We start from the raw sequence: 23,612 nt of genomic DNA on the forward strand, positions 1-23,612 counted from the left end.
CATCCTTTGTATTACTACAATTTGTCATAAACTTATATGTACATATGTATATGTATGTCTCCTGTGTGTACACACACACACACACACACACACACACACACACACACAGAGCTACCTACCCCCATATGTCGTTAAACATTTACCAGCACACACCATATTCGCTTTCTATCGCCCCTGAAGACCTGTTCCCACACCCAGGCCCTCCTCAAGACAATGCTTGCTGATATGCCCATCAGTAAGCTGAAATCATTTTGTCTGTCAGACATCCTCAGAGAATAGAAGGAAGTCCTTTGCATGTATAAACCCTGGTGAACGCCCTGCAGCTTGGCCTCACAAGGGCACTCACACCAGTTGACAGCTTTACTCTCCACTCACCATCAGCACCACTGTTCTTAATTTTCTTGGGCATCTCAAGTTAGACCTAAACCTTACTGAGCTCTACAGGGAATGTTGCCAAGGAGACTTAAGAGTTCTGTACTACCAAGGCTTCACATTAACCCATAGCCTTCTACTGAAAGTCCCCAGCCATTTGAGTAGTTAAAACACTTTTAAAGCACAAGTTTATTTTGTCACACTAGTAATTAACTGGTTAATTACTTCTCATCAATTTACTTTTAAATTTCACGAGGACATCAAGTCTGATTTTGGAATTCCAATAAAAGACCATGTTGTTGACTCAACTGGAGAATAAAAGCGCTGTCTTAGCAAAAACTTTTGAAAAAGGAAGTCTCTTAATTCTTCTCTGGGCCACCGTGAAAACAAGCGTGATTAAAGTGACTGTAGTTCTTCAAATCCAGTGAAGCATAATGGATTCTATAATCTTCACCAGAAGCATACCACCAAGTGAGTGTTTTTTCTGACTTAACAAACCCTCCAACTCAGGATACCCTGTTAGAAAGGATTTCCTGTAATTCTCTGGGAACATGCAATAGAGGAAAATTCACAGAATCTCAATTTCTGAAAAATATACAATTTAACTCAACGACACTTCTTCAAATTCTTAAGCTTGGTAAAAAAAACTTTGTTATCCGAGTTCTTGATTTTCTTTCTAATCCTCTCACTAATGTTTAAATCATTCCTCCCTCAACATAGGTCTTAATTCTAGAACTTCACATTTATCAATTTTTTTTCTATCACAGTAGATTGAGAAGACTGCAATCTCAATCAGTTCTTTGATTAATTAATTCAGTCCAAATGTGGAGCCCTTCAAGCAAGAGTCTGACTAGTACAACTCTTCGACAGAAAAGCAAGTTCTTACAAGACATTACACTGAAGGAGACAAGCAGATCTTATCAGTTTTCAGCTGGTTCCTAATGTCGCCACGGATGACTGACATCCTATGATGATTAGCATCTTTAGAAGTTTCCTCTCCAGAAGAGACTGCTTCTGACCTTCTGTTAGTAAACAGCCCTTGCCAGGATGAAATGTTTGTTGGAAATGCCCAGTTGTTAATCAAACACTAGCATGTAATATTTATTTGTAATTAAGTGGGGCATCCCGCCAGATGTGAAACATTTTTTTTTTTTCCCCTTTAGAGAAGACACCCGAAGAGTCAATCAAATACTTTAGTAGCTACCATGAGCCACAGCTTTTCAAGGCACTCAAGCAGCACAGTTCAGAGACTGGCTGCTGGCGCTCCTTCCCTCTGGAACAGCACACCTTGTGATGTCATCTTCCTTTTCTCTTATCAAGAGAGTTGTATCCCAATCTGCCACTCTTGTTTTCAACAATAACGCAACCCTTAATTTTAACTAGGTACAGTTGTCCCTCAGTATTATCGGGAGGTTGGTTCCAGGAGGCCCCCGTAGATGCCAAAATCCCAAGATGCTCAAGTTCCTTGTATAAAATGGTGCAGTATGTTAAATATAATCAGCCCTCCGCATCCACGTGTTTTGAATTCACAGGTTTCGCGTCCGCGGATTCAGCCAACCAACCTTGATCCTCGGTTGGCTGAATCTGCAGGTGCGATACCTGGGGATACGGAGGGCCGACCACATATAGCCACCCATAATGAAGATGACATCTCTCAGGGCAACAAGATAGAGGGAGTTTGGGTCCCTATGAGTAGAGAGCTCCCTACTAGTCTTGGACCTACTCAGACCTGTAAGTCCTGTGTCCCCCATCCCCAACCCTTGCAGTCGAGCCCAATCCTCACTCATACCCCAAGTGTACTACGAGCATGAGATCTGAGGCCAGCCTGTTGGGTACAGATCCGAGGCTGCCATTGATCAGCTGAGTGTCTTTGGACAAGTTATCTAACTGGTTTTACGCCTCAGTTTCCTCATCTGTGAAATGGGAATGATTGCATATATTCAAAGTGCTCATGTGCGTGAAATTAGTAAATACATGCAAAGCCTCTGGAACATTGCCTGAACTAGTCAGTACTTCCTTGGTACAACAGGGAACTACAAGACAGGAGGCAAATGGGAACCAGAGGTAAAGCTTCATGACCATCACCCTAGCCCTCACACTGCCTTTCATTCTCCCCATACCTGCTGCCCAGATGCCCTGCCCCTTCCAGTCTCCTTGGTCCTTATTTAGAACTTCCCCTCTATTCCTTATAGCAGACTTCCCTCACTGCAATCCCTCCTCAGTCTGTTTCTTCTCACAAAAAACTTCTAGCCTCTGTGAATTTACAACTGTATTATTTTTCCTGTTGTGAGAATTTAAGTATATGCATATTTCCAGATTTCCGTTGGGGAGATTTAGAAAGAAGAAGGGGCTGTGATGGAGGAGGAAGGGAAATAAAGCAGATGGCAGCTTTCAGAGGGGTGAAGGAGGCCAAGTCAGAGCAAAGAGAACTCTGCGTGGACTTGGGGGATCGCTGGAGGGGAGGGGACCCAGACACGTCATGCAGAAAAGGGCCCAAGGGTGTACGTTCGGGTACAAAGCTATCAGAGTTAGAGCTAATGCTTTGAAACCCTCTGTGCTGTGGAAAGGGACTGAGCTTTGCTGAGGTTATAGGTTATCCAAAGCTTTACTCGCCTCAAATTCCAGGCTAGTCTGTCTCAGAACAAGGTGTGGTCTTGGAAATGGAGGGCAATTCCTTCAAATCATGAAATTGAGAAGGCCCTTCCATGTGCCCGACCAATGATGGAGAGGAAGACTAACCTTGCAGTTAAACCTAGTATGAGAAGTGATGTGTTGTTGACAAGACTGGTTATGACCTCAGAACTTATCAGGGACCCTGATGTGCCTGACAGTAATCTTACTTAGCTAGGCATCTAAAGTGTGACCCAGTCGTTCATTCAGGGGTTGGTAGAAATAGAGCTCTAATTTTGGAGAGGTCATACAACCATCTACAGTGACAGCAGAGCACAAAACCTGAGTTTTATGGAACTATTTTTGTCTAGTGTTTACTCAAAAGAGAAGGTAGAACTGTGACGATTTTTTTTTTTTTTTTTTTTTTTTTTTTTTTTTTTTTGCGGTACGCGGGCCTCTCACTGTTGCGGCCTCTCCCGTTGCGGAGCACAGGCTCCGGACGCGCAGGCTCAGCGGCCATGGCTCACGGGCCCGGCTGCTCCGCGGCGTGTGGGATCTTCCCGGACCAGGGCATGAACCCATGTCCTCTGCATCGGCAGGTGGACTGTCAACCACTGCGCCACCAGGGAGGCCCCCAAGGATTTTTTTAAAGTGTCATTAGAAGTTAAAGCTCTTCAAATTGACCCTCGAAAGGGCAGCAGTACTGCCCAGAAGTAAAACCAAAACACTGCTTTCCATTGCACAGCAGACCACAGCGAACGCAAGAAAAACCGAAGAGCCAATCTGGACAGAGAGAGAGAGAGAGAGAGAGAGAGAGAGAGAGAGAGAGAGAGAGAGAGAGTCTGGACGGAGGCCAGGGAGGCCTGGGAAGGCAGCACTATGGAGACCCAGCTTCTGCTTGGTAGCCTCTTGCCTCCAAGCAGCCTCTGGGGGCCTTTCCTCCCTGGCTTGGGAACTTTCACCTTGGAAATTGCCAATGACAGTGACTTGCAACAAGAGAGAGAGCACAACTGCCCATTAAACAGCTGCTAAAGGCCAAGCACTGTTAAAGTTTATCCACTACATGTTCATAACTACCCTCTACAGTAGTTATAATTCTCCTCCATTTTATGAAAGAAGAAATAGCTGATAAGTTGTACAGTTCATATTCAAAAGGCAGTCCATTCAACTCTAAAAATATGAACCATGCCATGCTAACTTCATTTCCTGTTCAAGAAGGGAGAGGGAGTGGAATTTCAGACTCCTCCGAGGCAAGAGAGGCAGGTTCAAACACAACCTATCCTGGGCTTCCCTGGTGGCGCAGTGGTTGAGAGTCCTCCTGCCGATGCAGGGGGCACGGGTTCGTGTCCCGGTCCGGGAAGATCCCGCATGCCGCGGAGCGGCTGGGCCCGTGAGCCACAACTACTGAGCCTGTGCGTCCGGAGCCTGTGCTCCGCAATGGAGAGGCCACAACAGTGAGAGGCCCGCGTACCGCAAAAAGACAAAAAAGACAACCTATTCCGAGTTAGAACTCCAAAGGTATCTGCTCATTAAAAGACATTGACATTATGAGTCAAGCGGGCTTTCTTTTATTAGCCCAAGATCACAATCACCATTTATCATAGTTTTATGGAGTTGTCTTCCAAAAATGGAATTTCAGAGCACAACTTAGCCACGCATTCATTTAAATATTATGGTGTGCCTTATGTGCTTGGGATGTGGCAGTGAACAAAACAGGCCAAAAAACTCCAGCTCTGATGGAAATTTGACTATGGACAGAGAAAGAGTTGACATTAGGGAACTACTATTCTTTTTATTAGGTGTATTAATTGTGTGGTGGTGATATGGAAAAGTGTGTTCTTATCTGTTGGAAATGCATATTGAAATATTTATGGGTACAGTAACATGATATCTGGGATTTGCTTTTACTACTTCAAAGTTGGGGAAGGGGGTTCATGGGGAAACAGATGAAACAAGATTGGCAAAATGTTTATAATTCTTGAATCTGGAAGATGGGTACATGGGGGTTCATTATGCTATTTTCTCTACTTGCATTTAGTTGGAAAGTTCCTCAATTCGAAGATGCATTCCTCCTTCCATGGAGCTTTAAAGATAAACAGTAATTCCTGGTATATCTATCAGGCAGATATGTGTGCTAATCAGGAAAATAAAGCAGGGAAGGGAGTGGGAAATGCTGAGAGGAGGGTGGATAAACACAGTATTTCTACACGCAAGCAGTATTTATTTACTTTATACACGTAAGTTAGTAAGACCTGGATGAGTTGATAACTACATCAAGATAAGGCCTTAAGGGGCTTCCTTGGTGGCGCAGTGGTTGAGAATCTGCCTGCTAATGCAGGGGACACGGGTTCGAGACCTGGTCTGGGAGGATCCCACATGCCGCGGAGCAACTAGGTCCGTGAGCCACAACTACTGAGCCTGCGCGTCCGGAGCCTGTGCTCCTCAACAAGAGAGGCCGCGACAGTGAGAGGCCCGTGCACCGCGATGAATAGCGGCCCCCGCTTGCCACAACTAGAGAAAGCCCTGGCACAGAAACGAAGACCCAACACAGCAAAACTAAATAAATAATTTAATAAACTCCTACCCCAAACATCTTCTTTAAAAAAAAAAAAGATAAGGCCTTAATACACAGGAAGTTGAATAAAATGGTAATTAAAAGACAGGCGGTTTTCTGAGAAAGAAGGACAATTTGAGTTTTCTTAAAGAGGCCCATTTAAAAGAAATGCTAATGGAAACGACGGCGAACATTTGCCTGACTTTTTCTCTTTAATAGGTTTTGCAAACCTATTAAAGAATGATGGGCTTTGATCTTCATCATAACCCCAGAAGCTGGTGCTGCTTCCCTCATCTGTAAGTCGCTGCCCCCTAGCTTAGGGGGGGTTAAAAGTCTGTTCGAGGTCATGAAAACTCTAAGCGATGCAACCCAATCTGAATCCAGGTAGCCCAGCGCCAGAGTCTGAATGTTTAACTGTCATACCACACCACCTACTGCGATGGATAAGTAGCATCTGGACAAAGGAAGGGTAAATGATTAGACCTAAATATCAAACGTTGTCTTGATATTTTCTGAGTGGTGCCGTGGGTACTGTGGAGGAATAAGGCAGATAGGGGAGAACAGCCAAGAGTAAGGCCTTCGGGGCTGCATGGTGCTAGAGGGCAGACACTGCAGGCAAGGGGTCCAGGCGGACCTCCAGAGGAAGCTTCTTCTGAAGCCCAGGAGGGTGAGGGCAGGGATGGAGGGAGGATGGAAGGTGGAGGAAGGTGGAGTCATAAGGCAGGTTCTCCACCACTTCTACTCCAACACGCCCACCCTTCCCCGCACACAGCACCTTAGGCGCTGATCTCGTTCTAGAACGTGGTGCAGCAGTATCAGACTGCAGGCAGAATTTACCTGACTTGGAGGCAAGAGGTGGCGATTGCCGAGGTGACGTTGATTTATTCGAAAAGTGAAGCTTCTCTCTGTGCTGAGCACTGCTCTAAATCATTGGAAATACAGTGTGAACAGCACAGGGCCTCTCTCCTCATGGAAGAACAGACAAGAAACAACTATATCCTTTGTTAAGTGTTCTTAAATGCTGTGCATACAAATGAAGTAGGGTAAGAAGGCTACAGCGGCCTCCAAGGTACGGAGGCTGCTGTTTTCTACAGCACCATCAGGAAGCCTTCTTTGATAAGGGGACACTTGCGCAGGGGACTGAAAGAAGTGAGACGGTAAAGCTTTGATATCCAGGGAAGAATGTTCCAGGCAGAGGTCATGAAAACACTCTGAGGCCGGGGCTCGTCTGGCATATTTGGGACCAGCAGAGGGGCCGGCGAGCCGGGGGAGGGTGGGCACGTGGGGAGGGGCAGGCGGCAGATCAGAGCGAGAGCGCGGGGCAGGGGTCCCACCGCGGGGGCGCGGAGGCCGTTCCATGGATTGGCTTCTGACTGAGTGAAATGGGAAACCGTGAGAGGAGTCTGAATGAGGATCGCTTTGGCTGAGGGGGTGTGGGGCTGAGCCAGGAGACCAGTTAGGAGCCTACTGTACCATCCAGGCAGAGAGAGCAGCTGGACCGGACCAAGTGGCAGCAGTGAAGACTGAGAAGTCACGGGATTCTGGATATTTGGGAGGAAGAGCCCAGTTTGCCTATGGATTCGACCTGAGATATCAGAGGGAAAACATGACCAGAGGAACACCAAAGGCTCTCTACCTGGGACTTGTGTCTCCACCTGAAGTTCTACTGTCAGCCTTTCTGCTGGGTTAAGCCATTAGAAGAGGCCTCTATGACAACACGTTCACTGGTCAGATTTGTATTCTAGATACATCAATCCGTGCTGGCTCACCAACTATGCTAGTGGGCTAGGCAAGCGAGGAGCATCTGAACAGATGGGAGGGGGACATGAATAAGTGAATACGGACGGAGACCTGTTTAGAGAAGTCATTGCTGACTGATTGGACAAGGCAGAAAAGGAAAAAAAAAAGGCTTGTCCTGACCAATGAATTGTGGTATGCTATTAACTAAGAATTGGAAAAGAAGGGAAAAGAAACAACCCTAGGAAGTTAGAGGTGGGTCTGGAAATGGAGATTGTGAGCCCAGTTCTGGGTGGGTGACTTTAAATCAATTGTGCAAAAGCCAATAGATAAATCTCAGAAGGCATACGAATAGCAGTGGGAGGCTCAGGCGGGCTGCTGCACCGCGTTTCTGTGGATTTATTTTGAAACACAATAGGCCCTCACTATTGGAGCCAGAAATTTTAAATCAGAATATTTTGAGAGCTATCGCATTTGATTATTTTCTAGTAGGCAGAGTAACTAAGTGGCTGACATTCCAGTTCCGAGTCAACCTGCTGCCGTTGCCAGCATCCTCTCTGTACCGCTGCTCCCAACTGAAAGATAATTGATCAGATTCTGTCGCTCCCCTGCCTCAAACCCTCCAGTGGCTTTGCACGGCGCTTTTTTTTTTTTTTTTTAAACTTTATATTTTACATTGGAGTATAGTTGATTAACAATGTTGTGTTAGTTTCAGGTGTACAGCAAAGGGATTCCGTTACACGGGCACCGGTATCTATTCTTTTTCAAATTCTTTTCCCAATTAAGTTGCTGCAGAATACTGAGCGGAGTTCCCTGTGCTATGCAGTAGGTCCTTGCTGGTTTTCCATCTTCAGTACAGCAGGGTGTACTTGTCAATCCCAAACTCCCTAACTATCCCTTCCCCTGCCCCCCCCCCCCGTAACCATAAATCCATTCTCTAAGTCTTGTGAGTCTGTTCCTGCTTTGTAAATAAGTTCCTTTGTACCACTGCTTTTAGATTCCTCGTGTAAGCGATACCATCCAGGTATCATACGCTATTTCTCTTTTAAGCCACGGTAAAGACCTTCAACATTATAAAGACCTACGAGATTCAGGCCCCACCTCGCTCTCCACCTTCACCTCACGCTTTCTTCTGCCTCCCTTGTTCATTCACAGCCTACTTTTCTTTCCCTAGAACTCATGGAGCTTATGTCTCTCTCAGGGCCTCCATACGTATTTTTCTTCTCTCTGCCAAGAATGTTCTTCCCTCGCATCTTCTTAAGGTCACTTCTTATTATACAAATCTTGGCTCGATGTAACCGGCTCAGACAGGCCTTTCTGACCACCCAGGCAAATAACGTGCCACTCCCGGCCCCAACCCATTTCCCTCTTTTCTTTTCTGTAAAGCACTCATCGCATGGATTTTCCCCCTTCACTCCAGATTTGGTCTGTTTTGCTCATCATTGTATCCCCAGAATTCAGGAAATTATCTTTGTTGAATACACGGATTCTAATCTGAATTCCCGAGTGTAATGTATACTTTTGCCTCAGGAGAAAGGCTGTTCTTCCACCACTGAGATGTTTTTTCTCAGCTATTTTCATGTTGGTTTATTGTTCCAGACGTCTAGTAGCAGGGAATAAAACTTAAGTGTGACACCCAGTAAACATAGTAAGAGAGCCACTATTTATCAAGGGCTTATTATATACTGGGTGCTGTATATACATTATGCACTTAAGCCTCACAATATCTTTATTATACAGTCTTACCCCCAGGTTAGCAGGCGTTTTCAAATAATGTCCAAATGACATATATAGGCTGCCTAATTCCAGACCATTCCCACATTTCAACGCTGAATATTCAGACCTTAGAAAAACAAACTTATCTCTCCCATGCACACCATTTTTCCCATAATTAATGTCACAGAAACAGTGCTTGAACTAGCATTACAATAAGTAAGGAAAGAAAGCAAGAAAGTATTCGATTTGATTGCTATATCTATTACGCATACTGAAGTATCAAGGAAGAATCTTCTCTTTTAAGAGCACGGTATGTCGTTTCCGAACATTTGCAAAGTCTGTTTTCTGCTCATATTAGTAATTCGAAACCAAGGGGTTTTTTAGAATAGTTATTGCTAGCTATTATGCGTTTAGCTAATACAGAAAGGTGCTTTCTTCTTCACTTATCTAAGAAGGTAAAAACAAACACCTGTTAACTTCCTGTTTGGAAATTTCTTGAACTATAGGATTAGATTAGATAGTACTGCATCTTGGTGTGGCAGATCATAAAGTGAAACAAACCTCTTTTTGCTCTTTAGGGGGATTCTGGATTTTGAAAGGCGTGGCTGTTACAGTGCTCATCACAGCTCGATTTTTAGAACTTCATAGCATTTGCTTTCTATCAGGATAAGTTCTAAAGGGAAGGAAAGAAGAAAGAAAGAGTGCTTCTTAATAACGACACTTCTGGGAAATCCTCTGCATTCCAACTTGCTCGAGGTAATGCTTCCTTGTGGTTGGTATACCTATGGGCCACAGGGGTCCACATGCCTCGGAAATATTATTTTCACCTTGCTTTCCTTGCCATTTTAGTGTCAAGATCAAATATCATTAAGTATTGTGATTAAATGGCAATTCCTTAGAGTTTAATCTAAAAGACTGTTAAAGGAGAGAGGGGGAAATAAGCATTTATCTCACATAGACACTGAAGAAAAGTGGAAAAAAGCCAAGACCACCAAGATTTTGCTCCATAACTATATTCCATAAGCTTACAAATATTTCCCAAAGCACTTCTCCTAGACACAGCCAACCCTCCTCAGCCCATCTGGGCGCCCATTCTCTGCCTGTTCCTTGCCCATCTCATCACCCTTCTAGCCTCACCCTCATTAGTCCTTAGCAAGAAATTCTCTAAAAACTCTGATCTAAGGTGTGAGGGGCATGAGGTAAAGGAAGGGTTTTCTTTTTTGTTTTGTTTTTAATTTTTATTTTATATTGGAGTGTAGTTTGATTTACAATGCTGTGTTTGTTTCAGGTATACAGCAAAATGATTCAGTTATCCATATACATGTATCTATTCTTGTACAAATTCTTTTCCCATTTAGGTTATCACAGAATATTGAGTAGAGTTCCCTATGCTATACAGTAGGTCCTAGTTGGTTATATATTTTAAATATAGTAGTGTGTACATGGCACTCCCAAACTCCCGAAGCGTTTTCTCTTTATAAAAATCACTTTTAAAGTCTACATCTCCTCTAATAGGCTTCTCCTCTGCATACCCCACTCAGTGATCCGATATCCCTGATTTTGACTCTTACGCTTCATAATTCATATGTTTAGTTGATTCAAATTTTAAAAGTGTGAGACAACTGAATACTTAAATGGTAAGCTGTTTCAGACCAGCTACGGTATCCTCCTTTGAAGCAGCTGTAATATTTAAGCACAACATAGATGCTTAAACTAATAACAGGTTTGCATGGTTAAAGGGAATAAACACAGGATCGTATATTTATGCCCCAGATTACAGTTTTTTCCTCTCTCCCAGCACATCAGAGAAGTACAGATGTTAGTGTTTGAGGACTGCCTGTAATCATACGACCATGGGAAGCTGCACTCTGCGACGGTCCCCACTCCTTCCTTGTGGCCTGGCATCTTCACACACCCCTTCCACCCCGACAAGCATCCCAGCCACAGGTCAGAGACAGCCTTAAATCATCTTGAGGCTGGACCGTGGTTAATATGCATCCCCTGGAATGCCTACAAATGGCCTTTCCGTTGCATCTACTTGTTTCCAAAGACTCATATTTCAGCTAGAGTTGGCCAGGGTTCTAAAGACCCCCTATAGCATGAGGGCTTCAGTCGCAGGAGAAGGTGGAGGAAGGATGTGCCTGGAAGGGAGCAAGGTCTGCATTCGCTTCCTCCGTGGCCTAGTGCTGACAGACCCTTCTCAGCCAGACAGGGTACAGGCAGGGAAGTTTGCTGGGAGAGGGTGGGAGTTGCTGAAAGGGTCCCACAAGAACAGACTCCGGACGGGCAGAAGGAAAGGCACGCTCACCATGTGTGGAGGGCAGGCGTGCCGACGTCTGCGCGGGACTTGAGTGACATGTTGAAATTAAAATCAAAACAGCATGAAAGCGCACTTTATGACAGCTAGAAATAGTTAAGTATTGTCAAAGCTCCCATTGAGTCATCCATCCAGAAGATGAGATCTTGGACAGAAGGGGAGAGTTGGAGCAGGCTGCCAACTGGGTTCAGAAAAAGATCTTGACGAGGGATAGAGTTTAGAGGGTGGTCAGAAAGCAAAGACTTAAGCAGTGTTTTACTCTCTAAGCAAGGAGGAGGGTGGGGAGAGAGAGGAGAACACTGCTTGGACTGTGAAAACCCAGAGACTTGCCAGAGGAGGGAAGGGGGTGGCTCTAAAGGGAGCCACCTTCATTTCATTATCACAGAGGACCTGCTTGGTTAGAGAAATGATCAGCCCCTTGGGATACAGAGGAGAAGAGGAGTATTTATGTTACGTTAAATCTGGGAAACAGAAGGAAGTAAGCTCCAGCTAATGCCTTCATTGCCCTGAGGAAGGCCATTCTGTGCATTAAAGATTCACACATCTCTACGGACAGCTGCCAGAAGGAATTATCGGCTGCAAGAGCTGCTCAACTCCACTCCTACCCAAGTTATGTCCAGGCCAATTTCACTTCAACAGGAGTCACCAAGACACTTTGCCCATTGAGATGACCAAAGCAAATGTTTTAAACTATTTTTAAAGCACGTTGGATCACAAATGTCTCACAGTACTTTAATTTACTATATTGTACCCTTTGCTAGTTCCAAGTCAATCTTTCAGACCTAAGAAACAGAAGAGACAAACTACAGTTACAACGTAAACCATCGGAGCTGAACCTTGGATGCAACCATGGCATAACACTAACTTATTCAGTGGATATTTATTGAGCCCTAATATTAATGCATTTCATTGCTGCTAAGATGCCCATTTTTCACAGCTTAGGGATGCATCTTACAGGAGACTGTGTCAATTTTATTGACAGCATTTCTTCTCTCCTAATGGTACATTAAAAAAAGCATCTTAGATTCGATGAAACAGGGACTCATCAATCTCATTAAAGTTGCAGTTCAAACCTTGCCTTCTCTGACAGGCTTCCTGGAGCACCAGTCTACGGTGGCCCATCCCCTACCCTGATTCTCTCCGCTTACTGATCGTATCACTATGGAGACCGTGGCTCTTGTATTCACTGCTATTCCTAGAGCAGCGTCAGGCACCATTCCAGGGATAGTAGGTTCTCAATAGATGACCCTGGAATGAACAAAAGTTGCCATTTATTGAGCAAGCACTACATGTCAGACCCTGAACTAAATGCTTGTCAGAGAAAAATAATCTCATTTATTCCTAGCAATTGAGAGGTCATTCTCATTACTGACTTCAAAGATGGGGCAGCAGGTAAAGTGGAGAAGCCCAGACTAAATGTCAGCTCAGCCTGACTTCAAATCCAGACACATCGGTGCCATGCTATACTGTGTATCACATGCAAAGCCTGGAAATGGGTCTGATTCTGCTAGTGGCCCAAAGATGTGAGGTAGGATCTCTGAAGCTACAGAGAAGAATAAGACTGTTCCCCCAAACTTGAAAGGTAATATTTGTCCACTGGGGATCACCACACTTCTCTGTCCTTCTAATGCTTCACGTGTAAGGTCCTGCGTTAGTATGGAGCTGCAGGGGCCCATATTTCTTCCCAATAAGATCAGGAGAGGCTCCACAAAAGAGATGTATATTTAAACTTTGTGCGGATGGATCCCACCATTGGTGAGAGAGAGCACAGCCCATGTAGGGGTTATCCTGAGTTATCCTGAGGGAGAGAGACATAGAGTATACCCGGGAAGGTGCTAGGAGAAAAGTGAGCATGAAGGTCTTGGGTACCATCCTGGGGGGTTTGAACTTCATTTCATATGATCAATGATCTTCGTCAATGACCCGTTTCAATGTGGACTTTATTCCATCCCAGCTGAGCTTCTCTCCCTGTCCTGCATCTCACTCAAGGATGAATGTTGAAATTTGGTGCTGTCAGTCCTATGTCAACTGATCGCTATGTCTAACAGAGACCTCCAAGCCCAGTGTAAAGAGAAAATAAAGAAGAGTGACTGGAAAAAACAGTAACACAGGAGATTTGATTATAAGTCAGTCTACAGCGAGTGAGCTTAGATAGAGCCTATGAAATTTATCATCTGGGGGCTCCACAAAAATACTAAAGGATATCACAGACAGAATATTTCATTTAGGACACAGTTGGCAAACTACGGCTGCCATATTTTTTTCTTTTTTTGGTTTACTAACATTTATTTAGATTTCCAGTGAAAAGACTGTTTTGTATGGCTTTCAAGCAAAGATCGGTTTTTACTTTTTTTTTTTTTTTTTTTTTTTTTTTTTTTTTTTTTTTTTTGCGGTACGCGGGCTTCTCACTGTCGTGGCCTCTCCCGTTGCGGAGCACAGGCTCCGGACGCGCAGGCTCAGCGGCCATGCCTCACGGGCCCAGCCGCTCCGCGGCATGTGGGATCTTCCCTGACCGGGGCACGAACCCGCGTCCCCTGCACCGGCAGGTGGGCTCTCAACCACTGCACCACCAGGGAAGCCCCGGTTTTTACATTTTTAAAGAGTTTATGTAAACAACCAATCCCCCCTTCTACAAATCAAAGAATATACGACAGGCATGTACATGGCCCACAAAGCCTAAATACTTCCATCTGGCTCTTTACGGGAAAAGGTTCACCACCCCCTGATCTAGAACTTCTCATCGTCCTCCTCCATTTCTGTTCAGAGTCAGGGCATTTAAGTCAGTGCTTAATGTCACTGGACACGGAGTGGACAATGGTAAGATCTCTTTTCCACTTCAAACATTAGATTTATTGATTCCTTTTATGAAAATTCTAAAGTTTCAGCGATTATTACACTCACACACATTTCAACTTTGTCTTTGATCTTTTTAAAAGGTGTCCTTCTCACACTTGAAGGGTTACTAGCTTTTGGCCAAACGCTGCAATGGTTTGATCTTCCTAATGCTGGTGATAAGTGGCTTCTGTAGGCTCGACAGCACCCTGGTCATTAAAGCTTACCCAAATAGCTTTCTTAATTAAAGACATCAGTTTAGTACATCAAGGGGGCATAGCTGGAATCTTTTAAACACTTAGCCTAACATTAACCCTCTTGAAGTTGCCCTTCCTCCAGGATTCCTCCTCCAGGATGGGAAGGGGGAAAGAAGAGGAGGGTTAGGGATTGTTTGAATCCATGAATCCAGCCTACTTTTGCTTTCCATCAAACAGTAATTCAATATTTACCAAAAGGAGATGTTTAGGTTTAGAGATTTTTACATGGCTTGTAGCTCAGCAGAGAAACATTTCTGGGTAACTTTGTGTATATAGATTGGAAACATACTTAAACATGACTCGAACGTGAAAACTACGCTAGAACGACAGGCAACTTCTAATCACTGGGATGGGGGTCACCCAAGCATCCATGAAGTTGTTCCGCAGCATCTGGATGACCTGTGGCCTAGTTACTTTAACAGCAAACCCAGGCCCCCTCACTAGGATGTCCAGCCTATATTTCTATCATATCTGCTAAAGCATCTGTTGCTTTTCATCAGCATAAGCAATAAGAAGCAGAGCACGGAGCCATCTCTTAATTACTTGAAAGCGGGCCCTGCAGTTAGTAAGTTCTCCTTGGCACAGACGCCCATGGCTCTGAATGCCCAACTGGTTTGGGGTCAGCTCTTCATTTTATAAAGCGAGATTGATGCAGGCTGTCATGAAACATTAATATTTGAGATGCCTGCCATACACAAGCACTGGGCTGCTTAGGGTCTTTGTCTAGAAGATGTTTCTATCCCCATCCCTGCTTGAATACATGAACATTTTGCTTTGGAAACCATGTTCTTTTTTAAGTCAAAAGAGGCAAGTGATGTTTTTCTTAAAGAGTGAACCATTACATTTAATTTAAAACATGTCCCCATGCCACCACCATTTCTAGGTAGTGAAGTTCAGGGGTAAGAGAAGTGATCCTGGGTTAAATCACAGCTTTGCCAGTTGAGAGCTGCATAACTGCCAACAAAATCACTCACTCCTGGGACTCGGTTTATCGACAGTAATCATCTTGGAAGCACACAGCGCACCCACCACTTACTACAGATTAATTTGTTAATAATCATCAATGCTCAGCACCGCTCAAGAGGGAAGGGTCACTACTTCCTAAATTTACAGAGGAAGGAATGAGCAAAGGTGAGATAATCCGGAGAGAATGATCAACTATGACTGCTACATTTTCTCCATTATAAAATAATCCATGTCTAAATAACTTCCTTAGAGGGGTCAAGGTCGCACTGCTGTTGAGCTGCAGAGGCAAACTTCATACACAGGTCAGCTAGTTCCAGAGCACTTGTTCTTAACCAGAGCTTTCACACATCTTTAAGACGTACGGGCTTGGCTGGCTCATCCAAGATGCATCTAGTTTTACTGTTCCATGGATATAATCTCACCTGCATGAGGATTCACAGGTGGCAGCTGTTCGAAAGACCAACTACTTGCAAAGGGGGAGGGAAGAGAAATCCGTACAAAGTGGATTGTGCAGCCTTTAAAGATCAGAGCATAGATTCAGGAATTGCTTTATAGTCTACTAAGGACTCAAAAGATTTCGTGCTACTCAAGCATTTCCTGTGTTTATGTGTCAGACTACAAACCGTTAAATCACTTAAAAAATCATAGCCTCAAAAAGGAGGAGAACAAGACAGCACTGGTTATTCTTTCTTCTGAAAACTTACTTGGCCACTTCCTATCAATTTGTTAAAAAATGATCATTTAATCTTTTTGAAGCACAGATTGAGTCTCCCAGGGAAATATTTAAGCTTGTATTTGGCAACATCGTCCATGTTAAAGTCACCGAAGGAAGCTGGTGCCCATGGTGAGGATGGAGATGAGCAGGAAAAAAACCATCAAGGGAAGCAGGATTCAGGCATGGGTCTGACTGCCAGGTAACCGTTTCTCACTGCGCCTTGCCCTTCGGTGGAAGGCTTCAGGGAGAGCTATACCAGGGAAAAGGAAGGTCATCCAGTGACAGCTGTTGATGACCTTATGAGGATGACGCCAATGAGGAAGGAGAACTCTGGGGAAAACGTTTCTTCGGGGGCGTTGGTGGCTTAGACACCAGGTTTCAAATAGGACCAAAAGCAAAGTGAGGAATTGGGAAGTCAGACTCAAAGATGGTAAAGGACCATAATATCAAACCATCACTTTTGTATCTAAATCTTAAATACAGTAGACCAAACAAGTAGTATGGGGTGGGAGTGGTGCAGTGAGGAGTGAGCCTGAAGCTAAATTAGAAACCCCCTGGTTCCTCTAAATCACTTCACAAGGGAGAAGCCAAGGCCACCAGAGGTGGAGCAGCTTGCTCAGGTCTGACTTGGCAAAGATGAAATTAGAATGGAGTTTCTTATTCCCAGACACGATAAGCCTGGAAATGTTTTAATAGCGTTTAATCAAAATCCAAAGTCCATAAATTCTTTAAAAGTATACAGAAACTGAGCGGCCCGGAGACGCTGATTTTAACACTTGATAACTGTGTTTATAGCATTACATGATCTCTCTAGGCCTGGAATTCTGTTCGAAGACAAATCTGACCCAGAGTCAACATGCTGGTCTCCTGGTTTAAATACGAAAACACAAGGAAGTTCTGTACCCAGTCGTCGGAAAACCCCCAAACCAACTCTCCCTCTGCGATCGACCTTGTCTTCCGTGATGCCTGCCGCAAACAGCCTTCCCCCGGACTCACCCTCTACAATTTCAAAACTATGTGCAGTAGCCTTGGCCACCTGAGGGTGGTACAAAGGGAGGGTTAAGGACCAGAACTTAATGAAATACCGGCTCTACAAACAAGACTCCACCAGAGCGTTTAAAAAGTCATCCACCTCATTGTTTCCCAGGAACGGAATGAAATGCCACAGCTTAACGACTTTTCCCGATTAGAACCTTCCTAGGCTTCTGATTTAAGAACCAAAGTCTCACCAGAATACACAAAGCGCGGGTGGGGGGTGGGGGGAGGGGGAGGTGCTGCGGGCATCACCGCAGACCCTGGCTGTCCTCCGAGGCCAGGAAGGTCGGCAGAGTCCCCGTGGACCAGGTGTTACATCGACCCCGTGATGGACTGGACACCGGCTTTCGACACCGCCCCCCCGTCCCCTCCTCCCCCGAGGGGACGTATTTGCAGAGCCGGGACACCAAGGTTAGATCTACAAAGGCAGGGATCCTGCCAGCCAAACGCGCCACAGAGCCCCGGCCTCCGACTCCCACCGCGGTTCGCCGCTCCTGGGGGCCCAGGCGCCCGGGCCCGGTGGTGGGGAGCTGACCGAGAGCGGCGGGCGCTCGGGTCCCGTTTTCCGACTGTTCCGTTTGGGCTGTGAGGGTTGGGTTGGTAACGCTCCTGCGCGCCCTAAGGAGCCCCTTTTCCGCCGCAGCAGCCGGTGGAGGGACGGGAGAGCCAGGGACTCAGGGACCGGGGCTCGGGGACGCGGAGCCCGGAGCCGGGCGGCGGCGGCGGCGGCGGGTCGCCCCCTCAGGACGGCGGCGGGCAGGGGCGGGCCCAGGTCCCGGCGGCGGGGCGCTCCCCCGACCCCGCCGGCCCCCACCCGCGAGGATGCGCGCGGGGGACGGGAACCCGGTACCGCGCTCCGCTCGCCTCCACCTGCGGATCTGGGGCGCCGGGCCGAGGGTGCCCCGGGCCCCTTCCCCTTCCCCGGGGCTCCCGGCCGAGCGGTCCCGTCCCTGGAAAAGGACCCGGTGTCCAGCGAAGCGGGCGCTTACCCGGGTAGAGGCGGCTCCCGGCGCGGGCCGCCCTCGCACGTCGGCCCGGGAAGGTGCGGCTGCGCTGCGCTGCGCTGCGCCGGCTCCGGCGCCCGCCGAGCGCCCTGCACCGCCGCCCCGGCTCGGACTTCCTCTTCCTCGGGCTCGGCCCCGCCGCTCGGCCGCGCTCCCCGCTCGGCGGCCGCGCCCCGACCCGCCCCTCCCGGCGCAGGGATGCGGGCCCCGCCGCCGCGAGCAGCGGATCTGCGGTGCCTCCTCCCCTCTGCCCGGGCGAGAACGGTGGGGAGGTGGAGGGGGAGAGAGAAGGAGAAAGAGATTAAGCACTTGGACTTGTCTCTGGAGCGTTGCCAAAGAGAGCAGTCAAGTTACAGCCCCCGGGGGAAGAAAAAATTACAAAAAAAAAAAAAAAAAAAAAAAAAATCCCTGCTACTGTTTTCGTAGACACATGACTTTTCTTCATGTTCCGGGATCCTCAGGTTTAGCTTTCTCTTAGACGTGATAGTTTCCCATATGATTTTGTAAAAATAATACCCCGAATGATTAATTCGACATTTTAGTAGTAACACAGAAGCTCTGGGGTAATAATATGTACAAAGAGGGAGGAAGCTCACTGTTTTTCAGGCGTCATTACCCTAATGACCTCAGTTAATGTACCAACTAAACTTTGCTTAGAGAAAGTAAAAGTGGAAAAGGAGGCAAAGAAGACTAATCTTTGAAATAGCCAGATAGGTGTTTAAAGGCACCGGCTGTGTGTGCAGTGAGATGATGACCTGAGTCGAAGGTGCCTAAGATCAACGTCAAAGGCACGCGAAGTGATTTCTCAGCACTTACCTCCCTTCAAAGGCAGCCGTATGTGTTTGCCTATTGACTCCATTAGGTTCTGTAGTTCTTAAGAGTGCACTCTTACATGACTTGTTCACAGCTCTTCAGCTTTAGCAGTTACGAGCTGTGTGGCCTTGAGAGAATTATTTAACCTCTCTGTGCCTCAGTTTCCTCATCTGTAAAATGGGGATAATGATGACAGTGCCTACCTCACAGAGTTGCTTCTTGTGATGTAAATAAGATAATGCCCAGGAAAGGCTTAGAAGGTTCCTGGCACACTTGCTGGGTAAATGTTAGCTATTATTGTTGTTGATTTCCCCCTTTTATCTGCTCTGATGCATGCATACGGTTATGAAAATTATCATAAAGATATGAAATAAAATAAGGTTTTGAGCAGTAGGGCCACACAATGTCGTAATTCTCTCCCTACAACGTGCAGTTTGTATTCTGTTTTACAATTTATTTTGTCTCCACAACTGACTTGCATTACCTAAAGCTATGAGACTGGGTTATGCTCGGGGTCCATTTACCACGGAATATTTGCAACGCAACTCAAACAGATTTTTGCCATCTTCAAAGCATGGTTTCCATTGATCTTGCAATACCCTTGTGAGGTCGGCAGGACAGGGGCTAGTTTCTTTTCACAGACAGTACCTGCAGACTCAGGAGGCTGAATCAGACCCTTTCCAGTACCCAGAGCTCACACAAAACCGTGCCGGTCACACCGTCTCTCGATGTTGCTACCTTCCATGAAGGGAGCAGGCGTCCATCACCGTACGGCATGTACCACATTCATGGTCTCTATCAATCCTGTGAGCTAGGTGCTGGCCCTCATTTGACACTCAGATTCAAAGACCTTAGTTTCAAAGAGCCTAACTGATGTGTTAGTGTCTGACAGATGGGGTTTGGGGACCACTTGGAGAGGAAGGGAGGAGAAGCAGGGTTTCCTGGTTCCCTGCAAAATGTGCTCTCTGCTTCCCCACTCCCCAGCCCCACAGAGTCACACAGATGACTTAGAGTAAAGCAATTAGTGAAGTGGTGTGACCATCGACTCTGACACTTACTAGCTGCACGTAACAATTCTGAACTTTTGCTCTTTATCTACCTAATGGTTATTATATTTCCTGCCCAGCTCACTTCATTTCACCTCAGTGTATTGATGAGGTGGGAGGTGGCTCCTGGAAACAGGAGTGTGAAGTCTCTTTTGTTGATGCTGTGTGCCAAGCATAGCATTAGGTACCTAACCCGCATTATTACTCCTGATTCCCAAATAAGCACATTCTGCCCTTCATGTCATTAGAGAGTGACCTTGAAATCGCCTGGTCTGACACACCGTGTATCTAGTTTATCGTGTGTGTCCTGGGCTTAGGTCAATTCTTAACTCATAATAGATATAAAATGTTCAGTGGGTGGATGGATGAAATGACAGCATGAGTTGTAAACGCTATCACGCAGCAGTCCCTGTTGTAATATGCTACTCTCCCCCTTTGTGGAAAATAATCCAATGGAATCCAGTGGAATGACTTTCTAATGATGCATCCAGTATTGGGAAAATTTTTTGGTGAAAGGTCTTCCTGATGCTATTATTAATATCAGTCAAAGTCAAAGAAGGGAAACAAACCACATAAAGTATCTATAAAAAAGAGACTTTAATGCAGGGAATTGTCTCCACAAGTGACGGAAGAACCAAGAATCCAACTGGAGACAGTGAGGCAGTCCAGAAATTAACAATAGTGGAAAGCCACCATCACCCCTGGCAGAAAGGGCGGGGAGAGGGGTGTGTTACAGATGGGAAGTATCTGCCCAGTGAAATAGCCACCGTCTCAGACACTGGCAGGGAGGGGGAGAAATACCTGTTTCCTCCCTTCCTTCACCCTCCAGTCCAGTACCTTGCTTTGGATGAAGCCAGCTGAGAGAGGACTTGGAATACTCCACTTGCAGGGACATCCCCGCTGTCACCCTGCAATCTAGTGATACTGAGCAGGAAAAGGGGCACGAAAGATCTAAAGGCAACCAACCTAGACCTAGTAGATCCCTCAAATCATACCCTTTTCTTTCCTGAAAAGATCAGATCTAGAAGAAATGTTTTTGCTTTTTGAGATCATTGAGTATCTCTTACGGTTTCTCAGTCATCCCTCATACAAACCTATAACCCCTAAATTACATACAAGGTCACAGCCATTCAGGAAGTTTCAGTGACTTGCTCAAAGCCACACACTCTATGTGGCAGAGTGGGCTTCAGACACGGGGCTGTGCATTCTGGTTCCCCATGTGTCCCACTAACTCAGCTATTTCTAGCGAAAGGCAGTGCGACGAGACACAGTCTCGTATAGAATCACATTTCAGGGTCACTGATCCATGCACATGTAGGAGTTAATGTTTGCAAAGCTTACAGAGTTAAAAGGCTGGATCATGCCTTGCTTTCATTTTATGACTTTGGGTGATAACTTTTATGGTGCTGATGATGGCTGCACTCAATTTATGATCACCCAAGATCAGAAATCTCCTGTCCACTAGATTATAGGAGCACCTCAGAAAAAACACAGGTGGCATTTATCCTTTTTAACTTTCTAAGCTATTTCTATTTCAAATTTGGTTTGAAAAAGATCTAGAACATTCTGACCATGTCAAAGCATTTGGGGTAAGAGAAGGGACTTATGGCAGAGTCTCATGTAGGGAAGACAGAAAACCAAGAATGTAAGCAAATGCATCGTGGCTTCAAATTCTCTCCAGTCAGGAGTGGAGATCAGAGTCGATGCTGGTGCTGGTATTCCTGTCTCTCAAGCCTCTAATCAGCTAGAAGATTTAAAAATCAAGAAGTTGTGCTTACCCTAAAGAGTGAGAGGTAAAATAATAAAGGTCCCTAGTTATTAATGACTAGCTAAGTTGGGCTTAAAAGTAGGTAGAGGAGGGACTTCCCTGGTGGTCCAGTGGTTAAGACTTCGCCTTCCAGTGCAGGGGGTGCGAGTTCAATCCCTGGTCAGGGAGCTAAGATCCCACATGCCTCATGGTCAAAAAACCAAAACATAAAACAGGAGCAATATTGTAACAAATTCAATAAAGACTTTAAAAATGGTCCACGTCAAAAAAATCTTGAAAAAAAAAAAAAAGTAGGTAGAAGAATTCACCAGAAATCCTGATACTTCAGAATATCTGCATTGCTGGCTTACAACAGAGCACCTAAATTTCCCTTTACTAGTGCCTAGTGGCTTAGGACCTGGTGTCCAGGAGGCAAGTGTAAATTCGTTATCTATCAAGGATAATAAATATAGTGAAGGGTTACCCCACCCATTATCGGGCTAGCATAGTGAGGGCATCAGATTCCTTCAAAAGCGTAATCACCTGCTGCTAAAGAGGCCCCAGTAGAGGAGGAGGTCCTCAGATATCAACCAGAGCAAGAAGACAGCAAAGAAGCACCAAGAAATGCAAAAAGCACGACAGAAATGTGCCAGGATAACAGAAACGTGTGAAAATAAGAACTGTACATAGCTCACGGCCACCATCATAATTTTATCTGTTCCTTCAATTGCCTAAACGTTCTCAATTTTGATCAATATAGTAAAGTAAGATGTATGTGTACATGCTTTATAAATATTGATATCTGCAGGAAAAAATTAACCAAAGCCAATATTATTGTATGCAGATGGCCTGAATATCTCTGTGGTACCACCATTCTCAGTGGTATTATACCAAAATAAAGTATCACTGGACAATTTATGCTTCTGCTTTAGAAGTAGCTTTATTTTCAAGTTCATAATAGAGTACACATTTGAAGCTCTTGTAATTTGATGTATTTTTTGAGCCTTTTTCTCTGTCAGATGTGTTAGAGGGAGGAGTTACTTCCAACTTTATTTCTCAAAACAACTATGTTTAGAAGTTCCCCTCAGGAAGAGTCCTTTGGAAATGGAGGGGGGTGGCAGTGTTTGGTTGTCCCAATGGAAGGGGGAGTCTACTGGTGGTTAGCTGCCAGGGTGGCTAAACTTTCTGCCATCTGGCACAGTCCCGCACCACAAAGTTTTGTCCCATCCTAAATACCAACAGCATCTCCTGAAGTGCATGGGGAGGAGTCCCTTTAGCCTGGACATCTCAAATTTAAGCTCTTTCAGGGAGCAGGCTAGGAAGACATAAAATATAGTAAGATTAAGGTTTTACTGTGCATGATGTTTCATTAAAGGCCACTGGAAACACAGGGACTCTAGAATATTGGGCAGAGGCAGAGCAAAGGACCAGTGATTGGCGCCTGTTGTGGTGATGCTGGTCCCAGGGATTCCTGGGTCCCATCCCTCCTCTCACTCAACCAGGCAGGTTGTTTAGACCTTATTTGCCAGTTGGAGTGTGTGGATTGAAGGAAGAGCACATCTGAGGCTCAGTTAGTACATGAGCTAACACAAATTAAGAGGGGAGAGATTTTTAGCCCACTGAAGCCCATACCCTTCTGTGTTGCTACCTTCAAATGGAGTTTAGTGATTATCTAGTTTTCCTTTCTTCTGTACGAATTTAGACTTAGCCTTACTACCTGTGAGAAAAGATCTGAATGTCAAGATCTGAATGTATATGCTGTAGAAAGGAATAAAAACGGAACTACTTTTAGAGAACAAAATGATCAGCGGAAAAGGGGGAAACGCCATAATTATTCTTATTCATTAATGCCAAAAAAAATGGTCTTTGAGACTGTAAATTGGCAGTTCTC

The 23,612-nt window shown here is 45.5% G+C and overlaps 1 protein-coding gene across 4 annotated transcripts in view; it reads right to left on the minus strand.

Moving 5' to 3' along the window:
* Window positions 1-18,240, minus strand: part of PLEKHG1 (pleckstrin homology and RhoGEF domain containing G1) — a 237,122-nt gene extending 218,882 nt beyond the window's left edge. Inside the window, exons 1-2 of one of the 4 annotated variants that reach the window (XM_032650792.1) lie at window positions 18,101-18,240; window positions 9,551-9,662 (exon numbers count right to left, since the gene is read on the minus strand). The gene's annotated coding sequence lies outside the window, so the exon portion shown is untranslated. Of the gene's footprint in view, window positions 1-9,550; window positions 9,663-12,454; window positions 12,475-18,100 lie in introns of those variants that run through there. The other 3 variants (XM_032650793.1, XM_032650791.1, XM_032650794.1) reach the window with 3 other exon arrangements.
* Between the last annotated feature and the right edge of the window lie 5,372 nt (window positions 18,241-23,612).

This window comes from Phocoena sinus, chromosome 12, assembly GCF_008692025.1.
Source record: "Phocoena sinus isolate mPhoSin1 chromosome 12, mPhoSin1.pri, whole genome shotgun sequence".
Taxonomy (NCBI): domain Eukaryota; kingdom Metazoa; phylum Chordata; class Mammalia; order Artiodactyla; family Phocoenidae; genus Phocoena; species Phocoena sinus.